General features: G+C 34.5%; 1 pseudogene; it reads right to left on the bottom strand.

Annotated features, from left to right (window-relative positions):
- Window positions 1-1140: 1140 nt before the first annotated feature.
- On the bottom strand, window positions 1141-17953 carry LOC149564592 (scarecrow-like protein 1 pseudogene; annotated as a pseudogene).
- Window positions 17954-22403: the final 4450 nt, after the last annotated feature.

The following is a 22403-nucleotide window of genomic DNA, read 5'->3' on the forward strand; positions in this document are numbered from 1 at the left end:
CCAAGATACTCCTGCATTAAAAAAAAATTAGGATCAACATCAAATTTTGTTGCAAAACTAGAAGCCTTAGTAGAAGGATTTAATCCTAGCTTGAAAATGGGTATCTAAAAATAGGTTATTGAAGATGACTCTCAAATAATCCTAAATGCACTAAGTGAGAAACTCTTAATTAGAAACTCAATTCAAAACTAGAATATGCTTTACTTTTATTAGACATATTTGAACACACTAAGTTTCAACATATTTTTCGGGAGGGGAACAAGAAAGTAGAAAATCTAGTAAACATAGGAGCATATGGTGGAAATCTTTTTCACAAACAAGAATAGAATCCTTCACTCTTAAAAAGATCAATTTAAACTAAATAAAATAGTACCAAATTTTCAAAATCTAATACTTCAAAAATTTAAAACAAGCACAATTTTTATTTTTTTATTTTTAAATGGACAAAGCCACTATATATATTATTAAAATAAAAACAGGTTCAAGGGTTCATTCGGGAAAGAACTTGAAAGAAAACCCGAACTCATCACACAATACAAAAATACCTAGAGATTCCATACAAAATGTCAAGGTGGTCATGGTCTCAGAAGACTACACAGCAATGTATTAAAATCTCCACAACAGATAAGATCTTTCTCAAAAAATTGCATACCATACTAGTCACCTCATCATTTTAAGCATTTTCTTCACCTTTCCAACTAAATTTTTTTGATTTACCAATAAGCTGAGGAATCATTTGATGTTGTTGTTTTTATACTGATGAAAGAAATGTTGCATTTGCTGAAACATTTGTTGACTTAATGAAGCAATTGATGGATGTGGAGCAAGAGTAGGATGAGGCCCTCTTGGTTGCATACCTTGAGGTGTTGAACCCAACACCATCTACTGTACAACAGATATTCATCCACTATACTTCTACTGCAGAGGATATGGCCCATCAGATGCCATGCAAGATCCCATACAACACATTCTTGTGCATAATGTATCTCGACTTGAGGAAGTTCATGCCCAACAAGCCAATGTATAAAGGATCCATCAAAGCTTCTACTCACAAAAAACTCCTCGTGGAATGGAAGCCACACCACCATAGAGAGGACTGTATGCTTGTGACCATGTATTTTGCTTAGATCTCGTCATTGATTGCCCCAATTAAATGGTACTTTCTAGTCTTCACTATTTAGAAACTTATATCTCCATCACTAACTTTCACAAGCATCAGCATCATGATAAATATTTATTATATGTAAATTCGTTCCCTAATACTTTCTCTGATTGCACAACAAAGCAAAGGCAATGTTTTCTTGATGCCAAGTACAATGCTCCCATCAAAAGATTGGTACTGTTGTGCACATTTTTCTGATATAAATTAATTGTCAACGTCAATGCCAAAGACATATGCAACCTCCGTAATGTTGTCTATAAATCATAATAAGAATATTTTGTACAAGAACAATAATAAGTTACTAGTTTCTTAATGCCAAGTGGATGCTGCAATGAGAATTCTGCCTAACCATCCAAAAGATAGAGCTCCCCCTTCTTCCTTAAGCTTGTAGCTACTACAGTATGATTGTAGTTGTGACTTGACTATGTCGTTCACAAAGGCACTGAGTGGATACCCATTGAAAACTGCCATCATTAGTCTGGCCCTCCATTTTCCAGCTAACTCATACCTCTCAATTCTCTTTGCTCCTTCACAAGCAACTATGTTGACAATATCTCGGGCAAGGCAATGCTTTTCAACATTCATCGGGTCTCTCTTGTTCCACTACAATGACCACTTTAGGATTGAGAGACTTTACCATCCTTAAAAGTTGATCACAAGGATTCCTTGTCGATACACTCTGATCAGGCATGTGATGCAACTAGAATGCAAAGTTGACTGCCAGAGCCTCTTCTGGTCTGATGTCAAGCCTCTGAAGTTCAAACTCTCCAATTTTCTCTAGAATGGAAACAAATTGAAAAGGAACTTGATATGATAATGCAAGTTGTTCAAGTCGCTTACCTATATTATTCAATCCCCCAATAGGGTGTTTAACAGTCTCAGGATCATCTACCCCTATTATGCATACATGTGGAGGACCACCGGGCCTTTTTGCAAAAATATCTAAGAGATTCATGTATTGACTGTCCTGCCCAATATCAAAATCTATAATATGCACTTGCTACTCTTCCTTGAAGGCTTCAAAAATTGCTCCATTGGCTGCCATGAACCCAAATTTGAAACACAGACAAACTTCAAATAATATTTGCATTGCAAAGAAGTTGTAAGTATCTGGTGGTTCTTTACATTTCGAAGCATGATATAACCCTTGTCCTAAAGATGCTATGCATGCAAAAAGACCCTCAACCATGTAGGCTGCAATTCTTTATGTTGGGTCTCCTTGAATAGAAACCATTTCTCTTAGTCTTGCAATTATATTATTTGCTAAGTCTAGTTTACCATCAGAGATTGCTGAAGCACAAATCATGCCAAAAGTATCATTTATACTGAAAAGAATCAGTCTACTGCAATATGATTGTCAACCCCATCCTTGAAAATAGCCTCATATTCTGGAGCATCTCCAGCTGGTTCAAAAACACTACCAGTATCTTCATCTACTGGCATACCAAATGATTGTGTCAAGAACTCTATGCCATAATCTACTTCCTATTAAAAATGATGACTACCCCTGTTACCCTAGAGAGTACCAAATGAAAACTCATGATAAACTTGATTCCTTGTAAATGATATCCAATAAATTTGGGTATAGCTCCGCCAATGTACTTGGATCCCAGCAGTCTAGTTCTTTACCATCACATCCTAAATTTGAGAGGTAGTTAGCCAATTGGTTACCTTCACGATAAGTATGATTGAGGATGCAATTTTCAAAAGCATCGATTAGGCACCAAGCCTGTTTTAGCTTGTAAGCTAGACTTCTACATTGAATTTGTCTCTTAATACAGGCCTGAATAATAATAAGAGATTCCCCTTCCACTTAGAGATGAGATATCTTCACAGATAATGTTGAAACAAGACCAAAAAGCAAAGTTGAAACCTCAGCATTATTACTAGTGCCCCATGGAATATGTGAAGATTTTGTATAAAGAGGTATGCCCAAATGATTACATAAACACACACCAATACCAAACATCCCTGGATTGCCACGAGATGCACCATCGAAATTTAGCTTAATAACACCTTCTTCTGGAGGATGCCATATCACATTCAATATGTCTTTCTTTAATGTATTTGTGAGGCTTAAAAGATTCGGGATAGATATAAACTTCCAGTCTTTGAGAATTTGATTATCCCAATTGGAGAAAACAATTGGCAACGACCTCTTCCTAATATTAGTTATAACCAATTCATAAATTTATTTTTCAATTATGTCAGTGGCAGCACTAACTATAGACTGCTCCTGCCTGAAGATACGCTTGTTCCTTTCCCACCACAAAGCCCAAACAACCAAGGATGGGGAACATTTCCAAATGGGTGCTAAAAGAGATTTTGCATGTAACACCAGCCAAGCTTCAAATAAATCCCACAAGGAGTTTGGCAGCGGCATTGAAAAGCTAAGTTTGCCAAGAAGAAGAACCAACAATCTTGGGCGAAAGCACACTAAAGAAAAACATGATCAACAATTATCCACTTCCCTTAAGGAAAATAATGAAAGAAGCCTTTTAGCTTCCTCTTCACAAGTGTACTATATTTAAAGATATTCATGTTTTAGTCCTACTCAATGGTGAAAAGATGTTGACCCCCATCAAGCTAAGGGGCCCTACTAATAAATCCTTAACTAAAAATTGAATGTAATTTGTTATGAAAGTGGCTTGTTGAAACATGAATATATGGAATATGTAATGTATTTCTAACCTACAAACTTTTGAATGTGAGTTCTTATTTGACTAAAGCATCAACAATATAGGAAGGATTTCAACAACAAATCTGAAATATCCAAAACCACTAAGCTAATAGGAAGAAAGGATCTCTTAAAAATAAGTGCTACGAATATTGCAAATTGAAAGCAGAAGCAAAAAGGAACACTCACATTAGACATGATTAAAGGAAAATTATATTGAAATATAAATCAATGAATAAAATTAATATAAGGATCATATTTGATAGAGTTTTGAATAATGGGTAATGCCCCTTTTACTTTTGTAATATGTATAGGACTTAGTCCTAGACAAGACTAGATATTTTTTTCTCTGTTATTTCCTACTAGTGCCTGTTTGAATGGAGACTTTGTAATTCATTTTAAATTAATTTAATATATATTACTTTAGCCTTTTACCAATAAAAATATATATATATAAAATAATGTATGCTCAATATTATTTTAAATTTATTAAATAATCATATTAGTATGGAAGAGTTTATTATTAAATTGATAAATCTCTATAATTTTAATAATAAAAGGAAAACATTTAATTTAATTTTTTAAAATAAATCTTAAATTAAATAAAATTCTCATATAATTTTTTTATATAAGTATGAGAAAAGAAAACAAAAAAAAAAACTACAACCTTTATGTTCTTATATTTAACTTCTATTATTAAAAATGTGCTCAACATTCATAAGAAAGTTCTATTATAATTTAAAATGATTTAATTAATAAGTCTAATTTTATCCTCAATTCTTTTAAATTTGTAGATGTTTAAATTTGAAACATTTTTAAATGGTAATAAATTATTTTGAAAAAATTGAAATAACTTCAAATTAATGTTAAACAAATTACATATAAAACTTAAGAAAGATGAAATTAATAACAATTTAATAGCATAAAACTAATTCTCACAAATTAAAATAAATTTATTAAAATTAAAATAATATATTATTAAATTGACAAATTTTTAATAATTTTAGTAACAAAAGAAAATAATTAATTTAGCTTTAAAAACTTAAACAATTAAGTTAAATAAAGTTCTTATGTTATTATTCGTGTAAATACGTACTTTACTATTTACACTTAAGTTTACTTAGGTTAATGCATTATTTAATTATTTTGCATTATTTTATTATTTTTATTTATGAGACACTTAGGAGTTTGCACACCTTTTTGAGTCGTCATGTAGACAACATAGAAGTATGCAACTCTATTTTAGCACATGGTGTCTACAACACTTATTTGCGTGTCACACCCTTGTAGGCCTATCCTCACATCATCGCATTACTTATGTGTTTAATGGAGGATAACCCATATCTAGTGGACATGTACCTAGTTATTGAGATATCATGTAGTTGGTTACGAGACATTCTAAATGTATCTCAAAGGCCTTTATATACAGGCACTCCTAGTGTACTCTAACATGGCATTTTGAATATATTGTCATTCTGATCATACTCTCTCTCTCCTGGTCTATTGTGTGCTTGTGTTTGAGTTCTTAGTTCCTAGGTGAATTTTTCCCTTAGGAAAATTCTTACATGGTATTAGAGCTTGGAGATTTTCTCATCACATAGCCATTTTGAGACCACACTTGCTTTAGCACCTCAACCTGAATCCAAAGTACTACAAAAATTGGGAGTGTCTAGAGTCAAATCTGACCTCGCCATTGCATCTGGAATGCTAATTTGGTGAAAATTGACTATAAACTCGGCTACCTTGGCCCAAAGTTGACCGTGCGGCCAAAAAAATTTGCAAATCAGAACTCGAAGGCCTCGATATCCAATTTGGGTATGGTCATTATTTTCAAATCTATAATTAATTTTAATTCAAATCTATCATTTTTCTCTATAATTTTCACCAGAATTAGCAAAAAAAATTTGCCTAGCAGAGAAATTTTTTTGGCAAAACCGGGCTATCAGATCTTGGCTCTACATAGTATATTTAATTGTATATTCGTAATGGAAGGCCATACCAACTTTTCAAGCACTGCACACCCTAATCATCAAACAAATCTAGCCAACACTAGACTCCCAGGGCCAAGGCAACTAGCCAAATCTTATTTATTTTGTTAGTGCAGCGGCTTACATATAAATCGCATTATCTGTAGTATTCCCATTCATGTGGGATTATTACCTCTAGCTCGGTGCATGGCAAGGTTTCATCTGGCAACTGTAGACTTTCAAACCACCTGCTAGATGTGAATTCCAGCACATCTTCTCTAATAGTGCACAGCTTTCTAGCGCAGCATCTAAACCTTTTGCCTGCATTTTGAAGTCTTTGATGCTCGGCATTGCAAACTTTGGCATCACAAAAAATAGTCTTGTGTTGTTTTTCACTCACTAGCTGTGTCACAAAGCTCTAGTAGTATATAGAATATACTAGCAACATCTCGTTTCCTGCCCATAGTTTTCACTATCTCGATGGAATCTTGCTTTCCCACCCACGATCTGCTATTTTCGGTGAACTATTATTTAAATCTGTGGCCCACATTTTTTAAAAATATTTGGTGAATACAAACTAAAGCACCTACTCTATTTTTTGGGATTTTGGTGACTATTTTAACAAACAAAACCAGGCCATGTGTCCTCACGGCCCTGCAGTGATAGCAAATACCAACACAAGGTGGATATTCTAGCATATACCCTATGAAAAGGGTCTTTTGAGGTCATGTTTTTCTTGGTGGATGTAAAACATTTTCAAGTTCGGTAGAAACTATTCTTTTGCCACATGGAATAGGATCATTCATCCATAGAGACCCGCCTTGACACATTTGACACATTAGTAGAGATTGCCACATCACCACGTGGAACTCAGACATTTTTCCATGTCAGCACAACTACGATTGCCACATCATCAATTTTGTATAGTATAAACACCTTGTCAGCAGACACATCACCAGGAGCACTATTTTAGCTGACATCATCTTTTGTCGAGGTTAAAATTGATGGTCATCTGACCATCAAACCCAGGCAGTTTATAACTACAGTCATGGTTGTTTGACCATCAAATTTAGACTCACAAATTTTCTTCTAGACCCCTCTCCAGATCGCTTTTCAATTTTGCAACCTGACTTTGTGAGCCCATAACTTAGACATCCGAACTCTGATTCAGGTGCAATTTTTTTTTTGAAATTGGGTAGAATTTTCTAAATTTTCCAATAGTGGTATTTTTTTCTCGTTTTGGTACACAAATTTTGCAGAAATTACATTTTTTGGTGACTGTACCTGCATAATCCTCATTTTACAACTTCAAATGCTCTATATGGGCACATCTATTCACTTTTTTAGGTTCTATTTTTTTTTAAGCATGTATTTTTTTGTCTACTTTTTAGATCTAAAGTTAGATTCTAGGGTTATGTGGACCAATTTCTCACTTTTAGAATTAAGCTTTTTTCGGCATAGTAAAGCTTTGATTCTTTTTCAGAATTGTTGTACATCTGAGCTACAATGCTTAAGTGATAGATTTAAGCCTCATAAGGCAGTTGTAAAAGCAAAATTAGAAAGTCCACTTTGTTCATTTTAGCAAGTGGCCCATTGTACACACACTACTTATAAAGTGCTAAAAGCATCTTTTTTGGGGGGGGTCTTTTGATTGAGTGAAAAGGGTGGGGGGGGGGGGGGCGGGGGGTGTACTATATTTTTTTGTGTCTCTCTATTGTTCTCTTTTCATTTTTGCATCATGGGTTTTAAATCTCCTCCTCTAACTTCATGTAACTATTCTACATGGAAAGATATTGCATGGAGTAGATTAATGGAAAAAGGTTATAGTCTTTATGTTGAAGGTAAAATACCTAAACCTACTGATGCTAAAGAACTCATTAATTGGCAAACTCAAGACCAACAAGCTTTAGGAGCTATCAGAAGTTGTGTACCAAGTGATCTCCTTTTTCACATTACCAAATGTTCAGAATCTAAAGAAGCTTGGGATAAACTTGAATCATTGTATGGTAAGGTGGATAAAGAAAAGGAATTTCAGATTGAGGATGATTTACTTCTTTTGGATCCAAAGAATTTTGACACAATTTAGGATTATATCATCAAAGCCAATGAGTATAAGGCACTTCTTAAATATTTTGGAAATCCCATGAAGGATGACAAGTTGATTTATTACATCCTAAAGAGGCTACCTTTTGAGTATGCTAATTTTGTTTTGAGTTTTAATACTCATAGGTTCACCATGGGATCTGCTTACCACAAGCCTTTCTTTGATGCATTTTCAAAGATGTTGATTGTTGAACAATCTCACTTGATGAATTTTGGACTTCTCAAGTCATCAAAGACCAAAGCCTTGGTGGCTAGTGATGAGCACAAATCAAGTAAAGGGGGAAAAAGTAACAACAAGAAGAAGTAGTGGAAGCAGAAAACACAATCTGAGACACAACAATCCTCCTCACAACAAGGCAATTCTTCTTCAAACAAGAAGGAAAGTAATGAAAAGAAGGACAAACTCTTTTGTGCATATTGTAAAAAGCCAAATCATGATGAGCATCATTGCAAGACAAAGAGAATTGATGAGTTAGAAAATCTACTTAGGAAGAACAAGATTCAAGTGCTAGGTACTTCCAAGGATTCAACTCCAACCTCTCCAAAGGGTAAAGGGAAAGCACTTATGGCAAACACAAGTTCTTCTTCGGAATGAATACTTGATTCAGGTGTCTCTTACCATATGGGTTCTTCAAAGAAAGACTTTTCTTCATTGAAGTAGTCAAAGGTACCTCACATCTTTGTGGGAGATGATGTACTAAGATGGAAGTTGAAGGGAAAGGACATGTGAAAATGGAAAATGGGGAATTCAAAGATGTTCTCTACATTCCAAACCTTAGCTCCAATCTCCTATTAGTTTATCAAATCACTCACCTAGGAGATGGTCACAAAATTGAGTTCCTTCCAGATTTAGTGATGGTGTGAAGTCTACAAGATGATTCATTGGTTGCAGTGGGGAAAGTCAATGATGACAAGAGGCTTTATTCCTTCTCCTACTTTGTGCATAAGAGTCCTTCTCAATACTTGTTAACTCACTCTACTTCACAAATCAACCTATGGCATGAGTGGTTTGGTCACCTTGACTTTCGCTCTCTTCAACAACTTTGCTCAAAACATATGGTCAAAGGTCTACCTAATATCAGCTTTTCTAAGGAGAATGTTCATCTTGTTTAGTGGATATGAATCTAAAAGAGAAGCATGATAAAAGGAAGTCTTCTAGAGCTCCAATTGTTCTTCAGCTAGTTCACATGGTTTTAGCAAGACCCTTTGCAGTGACTTCAATTAGCCAAGGCTACTACATACTCACATTTGTTGATGACTTTTTGAGATTCACTTGGGTCTACTTCCTTCATCACAAGAATGAAGTGGTTCATAAGCTTCAAGATTTTAAGACTCATGTTGAACAAAAGTCAAGGAAAGTCATCAAGATACTAAGGGTGGACAATGCAAACAGATATGTTGACAGAAGACTTAAGAACTTTTGCAGAATTGAGGGGATTGATCTTCAGAACCCACCAACATTTACTCCTCACAAGACAAATGTTGCAGCACTGAGGATTAGGACTCTCAAGACAATGGCAAGTTGCATGATAAAAGCCAAGTCTCTCGATCCTACATTAGAAGTTGAAGCCATTAGCAGTGCTACTCACATACTTAACAGGTCTCCTCATAATGCCTTAGATGGGAAGACTCCTTTTGAGGTATGGTGCAGTAGAAAACTAGTTGTGAGTCATATTAGAGTCTTTGGTTGTCTAGCATGGGCTAACCTATCATCCAGGAGTTGCAAGGCACTGACACCTAGGCCTTGTACTTTCATTGGCTATGAAGACAAAACAAAAGCTTACAGACTTCTGGATGCAGAGACACATGAGATCTTTGTTGAGAAGGATGTTCACTTTGAGGAAAGTTCACTGAACTTATCCTCTAATCCTCTTTGCACATCATACACAATGGAAACTGATAGTGACACATGCGATAGTGCTTCAATAGGTTCAGACATGTGGGGTTCTATCAATAGCTATAGTGAGAGGTCACATCAATCTAGTCCACATACTTACATTGCCATGGTGAAAGGTCCATCACAACATGGTACATCTCATCTTCTAGCTCCAACTTTAGCTGACTTGGGAGATAGACTTGAGGACTTACATCTTCTCATTGATGAAGGTGATCCCTCTATAGTTGTTGCGAGGGCTCACTCTGACCCTCATGTCCATTCTCTACATGATCAATATTTATAGGTTGGCATGATTGTGGATCCTTATGAACAGAAATTAGTGGACTCTTTTTCAATTGAGGAAATAGATGGTTCAATGGAACAGGTTCAACAGACATCCTTGCCAAATCTACATTCGTTCTTTTTAGCATAGTTGGAAGGGGCGAACATCAGCATCAACACAAGGATACTTGAGCAAGTATCAAGGCTACCATACATCTTCAAGATTGTACCTTTAGCATTATTTCTTCCTAAGGGGAGGAACACCATTCTGCATTCTTGGACCAACTTCTTCATCGGAGCAACTTTCACTTGTCGGCATCCTTCTTTTGGGGGGGGGAGCTTATTCTATCTCTCTTCCTTCTCTCATTCTCTTATGTATATACTAGATGTATGTCATAAGCGGGGGGGGGGGTGTCTTGATTACTCCATCCATTGATGCATCCCTATTTATCTCTCTTTTTGGGGGAGGGTTTTTCCCATGAGGTTTTCCCTCTTTCCCCACTTTATGAGAGATTTGCATTTTCATTATGTCCATGGGTACCTAACATGGCATAGTAGTTGGGACCCATTATGCATTTCATCCTAGTTTTTGTAAGCTTAAGAGCATTCCCCTAAGTTGCACTTAAGGGGCTTAAGGGGGGGTGTTGGTTTGAATACGTACTTTACTATTTACACTTACTTAAATTTACTTAGGTTAATGTATTATTTAATTATTTTTATTTATGAGACACTTAGGAGTTTGCATACCTTTTTGAGTTATCATGTAGACAACACAGGAGTACGCAACTCTATTTTAGCGCATGGTGTCTACAACACTAATTTACCTATCACACCCTTGTAGGCTTATCCTCACATCATCACACTTACTTCTATGGTTAATGGAGGATAACCCATATCTAGTGGACATGTGCTTGGTTGTTGACATATCATGTAGCTGATTACAAGACATTTTAGATGTATCTCAGAGGTCTTTATATACAAGCACTCTTAGTGTAATCTTAACATGGGATATTGAATATATCATCATTCTGATCATACTCTCTCTCTCCTCGTCTACTATGTGCTTGTGTTTGAGTTCTTAGTTCCTGGGTGAATTTTGTCGCTAGGCAAATTCTTACAATTATTTTTTCTATAAATTTTAAGAAAGGTGAATGAAAAAGAAATATTCTAGAATGCATATCTCATATTTCGTTGTTTTCACATTTCAAAAGATATGCAGGAATTAACACGTCTTTTTATTGCATTGCACTGTAATAAACACGTTAACAACATTGCTCCATAGTTGGTGCAAATATTTGGATATTTAGCTAGTGTTAAGTGATAAGGGGCAATGGCTAGCCAAGAAGTTCATTAGACATGGTTGGATGCCCATCTGTCTAATTAGATACCATCACCATCAAACTTCATATTTCATGTCTCAGTACTTATGATCTGTCAAATCATAATCAAAAATTGTTGTCATACCCAATTTTATCTTGTGTGTTAAATAGTGTTTTATTGTTGATGAACATGCAAATATAAGATAGTTTAATAAAATAAAGTAAGTATTGTATTGTTTATATTTAGCATAGATTTATAAAGCTAAATAGAAATATTAGTATTTTCTGGAAGATTAATTTATTCTTTTTTTTTTAAATTATTTATCATTAGTAGTTTTAAAAGTAATATTAGTAAAAACATATATAATATATTTTTAATAATATTTGAATTTTAATTATTGTAAAGAAAAGTATATTTTTAAATATAATTTTAAGATGTATAAAATTTATAAATATTATTATCAACATAAATAATTTTTATTATTATTAAATATGATTTTAACTCCTAAAAATATATATATGTATATATAATGATTTTTTAAGTCTAAAAATATTATTAAGTTTTTAATATTAAATAAGTAGATTATTTTAAGATGTATAAAATACTAAAAAAACTATTAACATTGTTAATTAAAAAGGATTTAAAATTATAAATGCTCTTGCTTTTGCAAGTGTCTAGAAGACCAATACTTTGAGGGTGCTAGGAATAGATCTTGTGGATTACCTTGTGATTCCCTGGGTATTTGTTTCTTGTGTTGTATTCCTAGTCTTAACTTTAAGATGCGTGGTTATTTTTGGGGTAGCTAACTACAGTTATTCTATTTTTCTTTCCATAATTCTTTTCTTTGGGTTCTCTTTGCAATAGTATGCAAATTCTGAAATCTAAAAAATAAAAATGAATAAAATGATCCTATTTTAATTTGGTAAATTATATATTTTGAATGTGCATATATCTCTATTGATTATTTATTTTTGCACTTATTTAATGGGAGAAAAAGAATTCTCATTGTCGGAAGTGAGGATCAGGGTGCTCAAGATTCGATTGAATGCATTTTAACACTTATGATTGTAAAATGTTTAGGATTCTAAAAATAGTCAATAATGTTTTGAAATAGAAAATTTGAGATTTAAAAAAAAAATTGAAAAAATATTTTATTGAAATATTTAAAATGCTCCTTTCGTACCAATGATGAGAACATAATAGAAAATAAGAAGAAAAAATAGACATACAAAATTAAATATATCCATTCTAAACTTAAGCATTGCATACAGTAGCCTTGAAATCATACAATAGTACAAGTATCTCTAGTGAAATAAATAAATTGATATCAAGAAATAACATCTTGTGGTTTAATATGGACTAACCAAGGAGCTCATAATCACTCATTGTCTAACCTAGAAATGCATTGCAAGAAAAATATAATATTATATAATCACTCATTCTCTGAACCTTTATCTAAAAAAATACTTAAGGGTCAATGCAAGAAGTTGGGTCTCACTTTTGGCCAAAAAGTGGAAGTATTTTTCCTGTTTTTGAAATATTTTGTCAATTGATGACAAAATTTGAGCCATTTAGAGATTAAATATAAAAAAACATCAGAAATAAAAATTGTAGTGCCTAGGATCTTCTTTTCGAATATGTAATTTATTTGTATACCCATATGATAGATTTTTTTTTTTGTTATGGATCTTTAAAAACCAAACCACTTTTTCAAAATACATGTTTCAGAGCCATACCACGCTTGTGTATGGACACCATAATTTGACACAACTAAATGAGTTTTTGTGAATCCTTTTAAATGGAGTTACCTGACATACCAGAGATTGATGAGAATATTTTTCTTAAATTTTTTAATAATTATTTTTTTTAAATTAATTTTTAATTGGCTATAAAGTTAAATTTTAAAACATCTTATGTACGATCACCATAATTTGATCAAAATTTCATTGTTTTTAAATTTTTTTAACTTAAAAAGAATTAAATTTAGATTGATGACATATAAATTAATTTAAGAAAAATCATAAAATAAAAAAGTTATTAAGGTTTTAGTGAATGTTGCTATTTTACATTTAGGTACCATCTTTGATTAAAAAATAATACTAAAAATAGTAAATAAAATCATAACACTATAAAATTTATATTTATGAAACTAGGATAGTGAGAACTCTAATGGGCTTTTGTTTCGTAAAAAAAATTGATCAGGAAGATCCTCTAAAAATTATGGAAAGGCATGAATTTGTCAGTTCAATGCTTTAGCCAAATCTTGAGAGGCCAAGGCATAGGCTTGGTCTCACCAAGCCTATCCCAAACCAAAATCTGAGGTAGGAAAAAAAATATTGCCTCATGTTGTAAGAAATGAGCACACATTATTTGAAATTCAAAAAATAGGTACGCATTCTGAAAAACTAAAAGCGGTATGTGAAATCTCCCCAAAATTTTAAAAATATGAATTTTTTAGAAACGGGTACTCATTTTTTACTTTTAAAAAATGGGTACCCGATTTTTAAAAATGAATACCCAATTTTTAAAAAATAGGTACCCGTTTCTATAAAATTCAAAAATTTAATTTTTTGAGAAACAGGTACCCATTTTTTGAAAATAAAAATTAGGTACCAATTTTTTTTTAAATGGTTGTCCATTTTTTAAATTTAGGGTCAGGTACCCATTTCTAAGAGGTCTCATTCTGTGGATTTGACTTCCATAGAATTGCAACCCAACTTTGTACATTCACCTTAATAATTAAATAAACTTATAAAATTAAATTTTGATTTTTTTTTTTAAGTTATATACTAAACAAGAATACAAGGAATAAAAGAAAACAATCATTCACCAATGAAAAATACATTTGTAGCTTGAATTAGAGTCCCATTGTTTTTCATTGAAATAATCCAATTGATATTTTCAAAACAACATTTCATATCAGTAAAGAGAGTCTATTACAATGTTGAATAATAAACATAACTAATTTTTAAATATGAAAAAGTTCAATAAACAGAGTCTATTATGGTGTTGAAATAAAAATAACATTGACTATGACAAATTAACTTCTAACAAATCTCTATAACTATTTAGAATAGAATCTTAAAGATCATAACATTGGTTTAGAATATAATATTGAAATTTAGCTCTAAGAGGAGATAAAATAAAGGTGAAAAATTGAACATGTTATTCAAATCTCAAAAAAGTAAATCATCAATAATAATAAAATCTTAATGATATTTAATCAACTTGATTGCTTATGTCTTAGAAAAAGTTATGTAACACTGCAATCTACATACTCAAATAGATGTTTAATTATTTTAAATTTTAAATATTTAATTGTTCACTTCTATATTGAGGGTGGATTTAGCAAGATATAGAGAATGACCTACTGATAATCAAAATGACAATTTGCTAAATTCTCACACAAACTACAATTAGCGTCGACCGTTTACAGATGGAAAGAGATTGCACACACATGTTGCAGAGGGTGGATTTTCATTTTTTCAGGGAACCTTGCAAAGTTATGATGATTATGTAATGTCTTTTTATTTTGTATTTGGTAATTGTCATACCTATAACAAGGCTATGCCATCTGAATAATTAGTAGTTGAGCTAGGAGAAGGCATGGACATTAGTGATCACATTGAACCAGTGGGTGTGGAGAAAGGCATCCATAGTAATGAGGCAGCAATGCTTTACTTGTAGGAAGATTGACTCTTAATGTATATGGACTCAAGCATGATTCCACCTCTAAGTCTTCTGACAGTGATGTCAAACCTGTTGAAATTGGCTAATTGTGATATGTAATTGTTGTCATTTATGGAAACACATGATGTACATGTTCACAAGAAACCTTGGAAATAAAGATACTTAGTGTTTGGTAATTAGAAAATTGTCTAAATATAGAATTTATTTTATAGCAATGTATTTTTTTTTTATAACTTGTTGCTGACATCATTTTATGACTAGCAAAGTTACATGGAGATGTAAGAATTTGCGTTAGAGAAAAATCACCCAAGACCAAGAAGCTCAACAACTAGCACAAAATAGACCAACAGAGTATGATCAGAATAACAATATTAAATTCAATTGATGTACAAGTACACTAGGAGTGCCTGTATATAAAGGCCTCTAGACTGACTAGGACGTAACAAAATAATAAGCCTCACAACTAAGCACATGTTCACCAAGAGTGGATTATCCTCCATTGAGCATAGGAGTTAGTGCAATGATGAGAGGATAAGCCACATAGGTGTGTGTCATGTAAAATCATGTTGCAGACACCATGTGCTTAATTAAGATGGCAAACAATTGTGTTTTCTACATGACAACTCAATTAATTATGAAAACTCCAATGTTGTAGACACCATGTGCTAAATTAGAGTCACTTAGTCTTATGTTGTCAACATGACAACTCATATGATTACACATACTCCTAGGTGTTTAACCTAATAAATAATAAAATAATGCATTTATCCTAAGTAAACTTAAGTAAAGTGTAAATAATAATTATTTACACTAACACACCCCCCCCCCCAAGTACAACTTAGGGAATGTACTTAAGCTCACAAAAGCTATGATGAAATGCATAATGGATCTCAGCTACTATGCCATGCTAGGTACCCAAGTACAAATGCAATGCAATCTCTCTGAAAATGGAGAAAGAGGGAAAATCTCATGGGAAAAACCCTCCCCAAAAAAGAGAGATATGTACAATATAGAAGAGAATATTCATGTGACCCCCCCCTAGGTGAAAAATCTCTTCTCACTCCTAAGATATTTGACCTTTGTGAAGGGCTTGGTGAATATGTCATTTATACGCTACTCTATAAGACAATACTACAACGCAATGACCTACTCATGAGTTAGCTTTCTAATGTAGTGCATATGAAACTCAATATGTTTGGTGAAATAATGTTGCACTGGATGTTTTGAGATTTCAATAGCACTCTGATTATCACAATGGATGTCTATGGGTTTGGGTAGATCAAAACCAAACTCCTTCAAAATCTACTACCACCAAATAGCTTCTGTCATCGTAGTCACATTGTCTCAATACTCAGCATTAGTTGATTAAAGAGCAATGGTGTTCTACTTTTTACTCTACCAAAAAATAGGGTCAAAACCAAGATGAAACATGTATCCTAAAGTAGACTTGCAAGAATCAAGATCCCTTCATAGTCAGAGTCTGTATATCCCACTATCTAAAGGCCTGTACCAGCTACATAGTGTATCCCATGTGTATGTGTACCCTAGATATAGTGCAAGATTCATTTGGCTTCCTTCAAATGAAGTTCATGTGGTTCTTGTACGAAGTAAGAAACCATGTCAACTACAAATGAGATTTTAGGGCATGTATGTGTCAAGTAGATGAGGCTTTCAACCAACTGTCTATACAAAGTTACATCAACAAGTGGAGTCTGTTGGTGTAAATAAGTATTTACTTATTACACTTACTTAAGTTTACTTAGGTTAATGCATTATTTAATTATTTTTCATTATTTTATTATTATTTTAGGTGAGACACTTAGGAGGTTGTGTATTCTCATTGAGTTATGCAACTCTAATTATGCACATGGTGTCTAAAACACAGGAGTTTGCATCATTCACTAAGTTGTCATGATGACAACATAGTTATCTACACTCCTCATTTAGCACATGTTGTCTACACCATTGATTTGCATGCTACATTATTGTAGGCTTATCCTCACATGATCGCACTTAATCCCATGCTCAATGGAGGATAACCCATATCTGGTGGAAATGTGCCTGGTTGTATGACTTATCATGTTGCTAACTTCTATGCATTCTAGAAGCTCTCCTGAGGCCTTTATATACAAGCACTCCTAGTGTACTCTCAAGTTGGCTAAGCCTGCATACTGAATGAATATCATCATTCTAATCATACTCTGCCTATTTTGGTCTACTGCGTGCTTGTGTTGAGTTCTTTAGTTCTTGGGTGAATTCTGGCCTAAGCCAAATTCTTACATCGTATTAGAGCGCTAAGGTAGATTCTCATCACATAGCCATTCGAGACCATTCATGCTTCAACACCTTGACACGAATCTGGAGGATCTGCAAAAATTGGGAGCATTTAAAGCCAGATCTGACCTCACCGTTGCGTCTGAAGCGTCGATTCAATGAAGATTGACTATAAATTTGGCTATCTTTAGCTAAAGTTGATCGTGAGGCAAAAAAAAATTGCAAATTGGAACTTGAAGGCCCCGATTTGCAATTTGGGTATGATTGGTTATTTGATCTGATTATTATTTTTCGGATCTAATTCTCTAATTCTCTGCAATTTATTCCTAATTTTGATATTTTTGAATTGTATTTTCCAATTTACGATACAGGCAGAGAAAATTTATTTGGCCAAACTGGGTAGTGACACCCTAGCTCGGCTCTGTATTTTTTTGGTGGAATTTTATATTAATTTGCAAGGTTATTAATCATGGGGTATCTCTACATTGTTGGGCATTATCGTCAAGCCGTACACCCTGGAAATTCTGGCATCGGCATTGGTCATAGCTCTCGGCAGGCCACATCAAACCCCAGCCACACATTTCAATGGGCACCTCTGCCATAGGCTCTTATTTCTTTGACATCCATAGTACATAGTTTTTAAACAGTGCTTGTGACCCTCTCCCAATGCATGTGGGACTATTCCTAATAACCTAGCGGCATATTTGAGAATTTTGACATCGAGGTTTTGGATCACCTGCATGCTGAAAGAATCTCTGGTGATGCAGCAAAATTTTGGTACCTCCTACCCACTGCTCATAGAATCCAGACCCCTGCAGATCTCCGCCATGTGGTAATTTTCAACTGCATCAATAGTCTCGTCACAAGCCAACTCAATGCCCTGTCATTGTCTACAGCACCCAATCTCCTACTGACATGTGTATGTCATGCCTATCAATATAGTTAGTGACACATGCTCAGACCGTACGCCTTGTCAGCATCACACATCTGTGTTTTCCTACTATCTATACGATTCGTATAGTATGAAGTAACACGCCGCCTACCACGTCAGTCGAGGCATATATTTTTGTTGACGTCGTCAATTTTAGTGCATTAAAATTGACACCCATTTGGACATCATTTTAGGGAAAAATACAACTACTACAATGGTTGTATGATCATCAAATTTAACCCTTTCGTTTGCTGATGCAACCCCTCTCCAGATTCATTTTGGTTTTTGTAGTCTGATTTCGGGAAGCCATAACTCAGACATCCAGACTCCAAATTAGTTGCAATTTTTTTTGAAATTAGGTAGAATTTTCTAAAAATTTTAGTGGTGTAGCTATTTTTTGGTTTTGGTGCAAGGATTGTTCAAAAATTATATTTTTTGGTGACTGTACCTAGATAATCCTGCATTTTGCAACTTCAAACGCTCCGTATGGGCACATCTGGAGTCAAAAATAGGTTCTATTTTTTTTTTGAAATGTTTATTTTTTCATCTACTTTCCAAATCTTCTATCAGATTATAGGGTTGTGTGGATGAAAGTGTCACTTTCAGCAATAGGGCCTTTCTTTGCTTTGTAATGCTTCAGAATTATAGCACATTGTAAAGTTTTAGATTTGTACTCCATGAAAAGGTTGTAATAAGAAAAATTAGAAGTCCACAAAGGCCAAATTGGCAAGTGACACATTGTAATCGCACTACTGATAAAGCGCCCAAAGCATCTATTTTGGGTGGGTTTCTTGATTTAGTGAAAAGGGGGGGTGTTCTTGGTGTTGTGTTCTCTCTTTTCTACACTTCTCTTTCATTTTCTACATTATGGGCAACTTTAAGTTTCCTAAATTAACTCCTTATAACTATGCTACGTGGTCAATCAAAATGTGGTATGACTTAATGCATAATGGAGTTTCACAATATGTAGATGGTACTCTTCCTAAACCAGTAGGTGGTAATGTATCAGCAAATGAAATTTTAGATTGGGTAGCAATGGATAGGAAAGCCCTAGGTGATATATTTTTGGGGGTAGATACATCGAAGGAAGCTTGGGATACCCTCGAAAGCTTTTATGGTAAAGTGTCTGAAGAGGATGTGTTCAAAATTGAAGATGAGCTTGTCTCCTTAGATCCTTAGTCATATGACTCCATATAGGATATCATAATCAAGGTGAATGAGCTAAGGACAAAGCTTGCTAATTGTGGGAGTTCTATCAAAGATGACAGACTGATCTATCTCATACATAACAAGAGTCCATCAGAGTATTCCACATTTGTATCTTCTTTTAACACCTCCAAGACTACCGTAGGGTCTGCCTACAAGAAAGTCAATTTTGATGAATATGCTAAACTATTGGATGATGAAGAAAAGAAGTTGAAATCAATGAGGATTCTCAAATCACCTCAGTCTAAAGCATTGGTGGCCAATAATGAGGGTTCTCAAAATTCAGCTAGACAGTCTTCAAGTTAAGGAAAGGTAAGAAGAAATGGAAGAGCAAATCTGAGGATGCAGAAAAGACAAAACCACAATCCAATCAACAAGGCAAGTCCTCAAATTCCAGCAATAAGGGGGACAACAATAAGGAGAAGAAGAAGTGTGCTTACTACAAGAAATCAGGTCATGAAGAGCATGAGTGTTATATCAAGAAGATTGATGAGTTGACTCACATCATGAAGAAACATTATGTTCCATTGCCTAATGCTTACAAGGAGAAAGGATCATCTTTAGATTCAAAGGGCAAAGGGCAAGCATTCATGGAAAATGAAAACTCTTCAAAGGAATGGATATTTGACTCAAGTGCCTCATATCACATGGGTTCTTCAAGGGAGGATTTTTCTTCAATGAAGCAGTCAAAGGTACTATACATCTTCATGGGGAATGATAGTAAAATGGAAGTTGAAGGAAAAAGAAATGTGGAAATGGAAAATGGAGAGTTTCAAGAGGTTCTCTATGTTCCAAACCTAAGTTCAAATCTCCTCTCAATCTACCAAATCGCTCAGCTTGATGATGGACATAAAGTTGAGTTCCTTTCAGACTCAGTATAAGTGCACAATCTTAAAGACAATTCATTGGTTGCAGTAGGGAAAATGAATTATAATAATAGGTTGTACTCGTTCTCTCATTTTGTGCCCAAGTCTTCTTCAAAGGCCTTGTTAACACAATCAAATTCAAACATGCAATTATGGCATGAGTAGTATGGTCATCTTGACTTCTGCTATCTTTAGCAACTTTGCACAAATTGAATGGTGAAAGGTCTACCTCAAATCAACGTTTCTAAGGGTGAATGTTCAATAGATTCAGTGGATATGCATCCAAAGAGGAAGTTATAGAGAGGAAAGTCTTCAAGTGCACAAGGTGTTCTACAAATAGTTCACATGGTATTAGTAGGTCCTTTTACATTCAGCCAGGGTCACTAAATACTTACTTTTGTTGATGACTTTTCAAGGTTCACTTGGGTCTACATTCTGCATAGTAAGAATGAAGTGTTGGACACATTTCTAGCCTTCAAGGCTCATGTAGAATGGAAATCTAGAAAGGCCATCAAACTACTCTGAATGGACAATGGAAGCATGTATGTGAACAGAAGACTTATGGACTTTTGCAGACATGAGGGAATTGATCTTCAGACTCTGCCAACATTCAGTCCACATAAGACAAATGTTGTAGCATTGAGGATCCAAACTCTTAAGTATATAGCAAGTTGCATGATTCATGCCAAGTCTCTTGATCGATCCTTAGAAGTCAAAGCAATCTCTAGTGCCACTCACATTCTTAATCATTCTCCTCATCTAGCCTTAGATGGAAAAACTCCTTTTGAGGCATGGTGCAGTAGAAAACCTATTGTGACACACTTCAGAGTCTTTGGTTGTCCTGCATGGGCAAAGAGATCTTCCAGGGGTTGTAAGGCACAGTGACCTCGACCTTGTACTTTCATTGGTTATGAAGATAGTGTTAAGGTATATAGACTTCTAGATCCTAAGACACATTATTTTTTTGTGGAGAAGGATGTACATTTTGAGGAAAGTTCACCAAGTTTGTCCTCTACTCCTCTCCGCACATCATACAGTGTGGAAACTGATAGTGATTTCAGTGATAGTGCTTCAATAGATTTAGACATGTGGTGTTTTATTGAAAGTTGCAGTGAGAGGTCACTTCATCAATTCAGTCCACATCCATACATTGCCACAGTGATAGGTCCAGAATAGTAGGGTACATCCAATCTTCCAGATACAAGTTTAGTGACAGATTTGGGGGACAGTATTCATGATATGCCTCTTCTTCTTGATGTAGAATTACCTTCTTCAAATGTCACGAGTGTTCCATCCGACTCTATTTCTCATTCTCTACATGATCGATCCTTACAGGTTGAAGTGATTGTGGATACTTATGATCAGCAATTGTAGCAGGGTTCTTCATCAGTTGCAGAGATAGATAATTCTTTGGGATAGGTTCTTCAGCTAGTTGAGTAGGTTTTAGAGACATCACTTATCCATGGGATTCTTTCCACGCATAGTGGAAGCATCTCATTTGTACCCTTGGAATTATTTCTTCCTAAGGGGAGGAACACCATTCTGCAATCTTGGATCAGCTTCTTCACTGGAGCAGTCACTATTCGGCATTCTTCTTTGGAGAGGGGGGGGGAGCCTATCTTGTCTCTCTTCCTCTTCTCATCATTCTCTTATGTATATACTAGATGTATGTCATAATGGGGGGGTCTTGATTACTCCATCCATCGATGCATCCCTATTTATCTCTCTTTTTGGGGGAGGGCTTTTCCCATGAGGTTTTCCCTCTTTCCCCGCTTCATGAGAGATTGTATATCATTATGTACATGGGTACTTAACATGGCCTAGTAGCTAAGACCCATATTGCATTTCATCCTAGACTTTGTAAGCTTACGGGCATTCCCCTAAGTTGCACTTAAGGGGGGGTGTTGGTGTAAATAAGTATTTACTTATTACACTTACTTAAGTTTACTTAGGTTAATGCATTATTTAATTATTATTTTAGGTGAGACACTTAGAAGTTTGTGTATTCTCATTGAGTTACACAACTCTAATTATGCACATGGTGTCTAC

The sequence above is a fragment of the Cupressus sempervirens genome, chromosome 3, assembly GCF_028749045.1.
Source record: "Cupressus sempervirens isolate cs-2001-9-10 chromosome 3, ASM2874904v1, whole genome shotgun sequence".
NCBI lineage: Eukaryota > Viridiplantae > Streptophyta > Pinopsida > Cupressales > Cupressaceae > Cupressus > Cupressus sempervirens.